Genomic DNA, 6364 nt, shown 5'->3' with positions numbered 1-6364 from the left:
AAATGCGGAGGAAGGACTCCAAGTCCCGATTCACCCTCTCGGTTTGACCATTGGTCTGAGGATGGTAAGCCGTAGAAAACTTTAACTTGACTTGGAGGGCTTGACACAAACTTTGCCAAAATTTGGCTACAAATTGTACTCCACGATCAGAGATGATCTCTTCAGGAAGACCGTGAAGTCGGAAGATCTCTTGGATAAACACTTGAGCCAACTTGGAAGCTGACGGAAGACCGGTGAGGGGTATGAAATGTGCCATCTTGGTGAACCGGTCAACTACCACCCAGATGGTATTAAACTTGTTGCATATAGGCAGATCTGTAACAAAGTCCATCGACAAATGGGTCCACGGTCGACTGGGAACAGATAATGGAACCAGTTGCCCCGCAGGAGACTGGCGGGGATCTTTGTGTTGGGCACACTTTGGGCAAGAGGCAATAAACTCCTTGACATCCTTCTTCAGAGTTGGCCACCAGTAGGACCTAGAGATAAACTCGAGGGTTTTCTGAATGCCTGTATGTCTGGCAAAACGGGAAGCATGGGCCCAATGCATGAGCTTCTTCCTTAACACCGGCTTCACAAAACTTTTCCCTGGTGGGGGCGTAGAGTCCATCCCTACCGTGGAGAATGCCAACGGATTAATAATAGGATGCTTGTCTGAAGACTCTGACTCGTTTTCTTGCTCCCAAGAGCGGAAAAGGGCATTGGCCTTGCGATTCTGAGAGCCCGGACAGAACTGGAGTTTAAAGTCGAACCTGGAAAAGAAAAGTGCCCATCTGGCCTGACGAGGGTTAAGACATTGTGCGCCTTTCAGGTATAAAAGATTCTTGTGGTCGGTAAGTATCGTGATTGAATGAGAAGCTCCCTCCAACAGATATCTCCACTCCTCTAGAGCGAGCTTGATGGCTAGCAACTCCTGGTCGCCAATGGCATAGTTGCGCTCAGCTGGGGAGAACTTCCGGGAGAAGAAACTGCAAGGATGTAGATGGCCATCTTTAGCCCTCTGGGATAATACCGCTCCTACTCCAACGGAGGAGGCATCCACCTCTAAGATGAAAGGAGAGTCGGTGTCGGGCTGTTTCAGAACTGGTGCAGAGATGAAACGTTGTTTTAGAAGATGAAAAGCTTGCGTAGCTTCTTCAGACCACTTGGACGGGTTAGCACCCTTCTTGGTTAATGCAGTGATAGGCGCCACAATGGTGGAAAAGTCTCGTATGAACTTTCTGTAATAATTGGCGAACCCTAAGAACCTCTGGACCCCTTTGAGGGTTAAGGGTATCGGCCAATTCTGGATTGCTTGTAGTTTCTCAGGATCCATCTCTAGTCCGGAACCGGACACAATGTAACCTAGAAACGGAATGGATTTAACTTCAAAGACACATTTCTCCAATTTGCAATAGAGATGATTGACACGGAGACGGGACAGAACCTCCTTTACCCAGAAACGATGTTCCTCTAGATTATTGGCAAAGATGAGGATATCATCTAAATAAACCACGACATGGCGGTATAAGATGTCTCTGAAGATCTCATTCACGAAATGCTGGAAGACAGCTGGAGCATTACTCAATCCGAAGGGCATGACGAGGTACTCATAATGTCCATCACGGGTGTTAAAGGCGGTCTTCCACTCGTCACCCTCACGGATCCGGATGAGATTGTAGGCACCCCTCAAATCCAACTTTGTAAAGATGGTTGCTCCGCTGACTCTATCGAAGAGCTCTGTAATCAAAGGTAAAGGATACCGGTTCTTAACGGTTGTCACAACTGAGGGCCTGAGCTGACGGAAGGCAGCCTCAGTTGTAGGGGCTGAGATGTACCGGAACCTGGGAGGTTGTATCAGACCCCTGGACATGTAAGTAACATGAAGATAAACCGCCCGAAGGCGTGACCACGACAACTTGAGTAAAAGTCAATGATATTTATTTATAACAAACTCCATGCATCACAGTAGCAGTAAAAAGTAACATAAAAATCAGCAGAGAAATAATAATACAGTTCCTGGGTACTACAGGATGGCAGGGGCCACAGAGCTCTGGTGGTATGAGACAGTTCTTATTATCTGCAAGTTGGAAAGTCCTTACCAGGCTCAACTGTAGCAATGAGGAAAGCCCAGGGTCGTACCAGCTGGTGTTCCAGGGAAAGCTGGACTGCTGTAGATAAAATGCTGCTGTGGGTACTGGTTAGAACCAGACAGGTGTTGGCACGGAGTGGATACTGGCTGGAACCAGTTAAATAATAAATAGAGCTTGAGAGCGATGCAATATAGATGAAATGTAGAGTTTGAGAGCGGAGAAATAATAATACCGGTGGAGAGTGGTAAACTGCAGAAAGGACACCGGCCCTTTAAGAGAAGCTGTACACTGCTGGAAGCTGAGCTGGAAGCAGGTGATTGTTGTAGCTGGAAACAGGTGAGTCCAGAATGGATCGGAGAGTCAGGCTACACCGCAGATGGAATGCTGGTGCGGGTCTCTATAGTAGAAGTCTGGAGACAGGAGCTGGAACCTGGAAGACATTCACAGAAGAGAGACAAACTGGAACTAGGTTTGACAACCAAAGCACTGACGCCTTCCTTGCTCAGGCACAACCTATTTATACCTGCAGCAAGGAAGGCATTGGCTAGGCAATTATGCAAATTAATAATACTGACAACGGATTGGTAGGAATGATCAGCTGACAGAATCCAAGATGGCTGCGCCCATGCAGACACTTGGAGGGAAGTTTGGATTGTAATCCATGTGGTCCGGAAAACAGTAATGGCGGCGCCGGCCACCGGAGACAGGAGACGCCAGGCTGACAGATGCACATCCAACCACGCGGACACAGCGGAGGCCGCGGCTGACGTAATCGCCACTCTGAATGCAGAAGCTCAGGGACGGTGGCGGAGGCCGCGGGAGACGCCATGCCAGATGTATAAGGCGTTACTGTGACTGCGTCCAGAGAGACAGGCGAGGATGCGGGAATGTGCACATCAGGATGACAGATGGGATCCGGTCCTGGAGCGCTGAGCCAGCCTTAGGAGGCATCTGATAGGTAAGAAATGGCGTCCAGATACCCAGATCGTGACAGCACCCCCCCCTTTAGGAGAGGCCCCAGGACACTTCTTTGGCTTTTGAGGAAACTTGGAATGGAATCTCCGGACCAAGGCAGGAGCATGGACATCAGAAGCATTGGTCCATGAACGTTCCTCAGGGCCATAACCCTTCCAGTCAATAAGATACTGAAGTTGACCGTAACGGTGACGTGAGTCCAGGATCTTGGCTACTTCATACTCAACGCCTCGTTGAGTTTGGACTTTCGGAGTTGGAGGAAGTGAGGAATGAAACCGATTCAAAATTAGCGGTTTCAACAGGGAAACATGGAATGTCCTGGGTATCTTTAAGAAGGGAGGCAACTGGAGTCTGTAAGCAACAGGATTGATGACTTGATCAATTTTAAAAGTACCGATGTAGCGAGGTGCAAACTTCATACTGGGAACTCTTAACCTCAAATTCTTCGTGGATAACCATACCCGATCACCCACCTTGAGAGCAGGAACTGCTCGACGCTTCTTATCCGCAAACTTCTTGTACCTGAACGATGCCTTGAGCAGAGCTGATCGTACGCTCTTCCAGATATTGGCAAACTGATGCAAGGTGATATCCACTGTGGGAACAGAAGTTGCTGGAAGCGGTTGGAACTCAGGGACTTTAGGGTGGAATCCAAAGTTGGTGAAGAATGGTGTTGAAGCAGATGAAGAATGATACTGGTTGTTATGACAGAACTCAGCCCAGGGAAGTAATTGAACCCAGTCATCTTGAGAGGAGGACACATAGATGCGGAGGAAGGCCTCCAAGTCCTGATTCACCCTCTCGGTTTGACCATTGGTCTGAGGATGGTAAGCCGTGGAAAACTTTAGCTTGACTTGAAGGACTTGACATAAACTTCGCCAGAATTTGGCTGTGAATTGAACTCCTCGATCTGAGATAATTTCTTCAGGAAGACCGTGGAGTCGGAAGATCTCTTGTATGAATACTTGAGCCAACTTGGAAGCTGACGGAAGACCGGTGAGAGGAATGAAGTGTGCCATCTTGGTGAACCGGTCAACTACCACCCAGATGGTATTGAACTTGTTGCACATGGGTAAATCTGTAATAAAATCCATCGACAAATGGGTCCAAGGTCGACGGGGAACAGATAGTGGAACCAGTTGCCCCGCAGGCGACTGGCGGGATACCTTATGTTGAGCACACTTTGGGCAAGATGCAATAAACTCCAAGACGTCCTTTTTCAGAGTTGGCCACCAATAGGACCTAGAGATAAACTCCAGGGTTTTTTGGATACCTGTATGTCCGGCAAAACGGGAAGCATGGGCCCAATGCATGAGCTTCTTCCTTAGCATCGGTTTCACAAAACTTTTCCCTGATGGGGGCGTAGAGTCCATCCCTACCGTGGAGAATGCCAACGGATTTATAATAGGATGCTTGTCTGAAGACTCTGACTCATTTTCTTGCTCCCATGAGCGGGAAAGGGCATCGGCCTTGCGATTCTGAGAGCCCGGACAGAACTGGAGTTTAAAGTCGAACCTGGAAAAGAAAAGTGCCCATCTGGCCTGACGAGGGTTGAGACATTGTGCGCCTTTCAAATATAAAAGGTTCTTGTGGTCTGTAAGTATGGTGATTGAATGAGAAGCTCCCTCCAACAGATACCTCCACTCTTCTAGAGCGAGCTTGATGGCTAGCAACTCCTGGTCACCAATGGCATAGTTGCGCTCAGCTGGGGAGAACTTCCGGGAGAAGAAACTGCAAGGGTGTAAATGGCCATCTTTAGCCCTCTGAGATAACACCGCTCCTACTCCAACGGAGGAGGCATCCACCTCTAGGATGAAAGGAGAGTCGATGTCAGGCTGTTTCAGGACAGGCGCAGAGATGAACCTCTGTTTTAAAAGATGAAAAGCTTGCATGGCTTCTTCAGACCACTTGGACGGGTTAGCACCCTTCTTGGTGAAAGCAGTAATAGGCGCCACAATGGTGGAAAAGTCTCGTATAAACTTTCGGTAATAATTGGCGAACCCCAAGAACCTCTGGACCCCTTTGAGGGTTAAGGGTACCGGCCAATTCTGGATTGCTTGTAGTTTCTCAGGATCCATCTCTAGTCCGGAACCGGACACAATGTACCCTAGAAACGGAATGGACTTGACTTCAAAGACGCATTTCTCTAATTTGCAATAGAGATGATTGACACGGAGACGGGACAGAACCTCCTTTACCCAAAAACGATGTTCCTCTAAATTGTTGGCAAAAATGAGGATATCATCTAGATAGACCACGACATGACGGTATAGAATGTCTCTGAAGATCTCATTGACGAAATGCTGGAAGACAGCTGGAGCATTGCTCAATCCGAAGGGCATGACGAGGTACTCATAATGTCCGTCACGGGTGTTAAATGCGGTCTTCCACTCGTCACCCTCACGGATCCGGATGAGATTGTATGCACCTCTCAAGTCCAGCTTTGTAAAGATGGTAGCTCCGCTAACTCTGTCAAAGAGCTCAGTAATCAGGGGTAAAGGATAGCGGTTCTTGATGGTAATGTCGTTCAAACCTCTGTAGTCGATGCACGGCCGCAGACCACCATCTTTCTTTTTTACAAAAAAGAAGCCTGCGCCGGCTGGAGAAGAAGAAGGTCGAATGAACCCCTTTGCTAGGTTCTCTTTAATGTATTCCTCCATAGAATGCGTCTCGGGCAGAGACAACGGATAAGTTCGGCCTCGAGGTGGAACCTTCCCTGGAACGAGATCAATCGGGCAGTCCCATTCTCTATGAGGAGGAAGGATATCAGCAGAAGCTTTACTGAACACATCCGTGAAATCTTGATATGGAGGGGGTGGAACATCAGACGACCTGGGGGAGGAAGAACAGACAGGCAACACTTTAAACAAACATGTCTCAGCACAGGAGGGACCCCATGCCAGGATTTGCGTAGTCGTCCAATCAATTGTAGGATTGTGAAGACGGAGCCATGGAAGGCCCAGAACCACAGGATGTGTGGCTCTTGGAATCACTAAAAGTGAAATAAGTTCGGAATGAAGAACTCCCACTCTCAGACGAACTGGTAGAGTCCTTAGAGCAATAACTGTATCAAAAATTTTACTGCCATCCACGGCAGTTAAGGAAAAGGAGGAAGGAAGTCTCTCGGTGGGTAGGGACCACCGTTTAACATAGGCTTCGGTAATAAAGTTCCCAGCTGCTCCGGAATCCAGGAGGGCAATGACGTTCTGATAACGTTGAGCAACTTGAAGCGAGACTGGGAGATTACAATCTTGAGGAGATGGAGAGGAGATCATTACTCCTAGCCGGCCCTCTCTTTGGCGAGCTAGGATTTGGAG

The sequence above is a fragment of the Pseudophryne corroboree genome, chromosome 1 (assembly GCF_028390025.1).
Source record: "Pseudophryne corroboree isolate aPseCor3 chromosome 1, aPseCor3.hap2, whole genome shotgun sequence".
Lineage (NCBI taxonomy): Eukaryota > Metazoa > Chordata > Amphibia > Anura > Myobatrachidae > Pseudophryne > Pseudophryne corroboree.
This window is presented reverse-complemented; position numbering follows the sequence as displayed.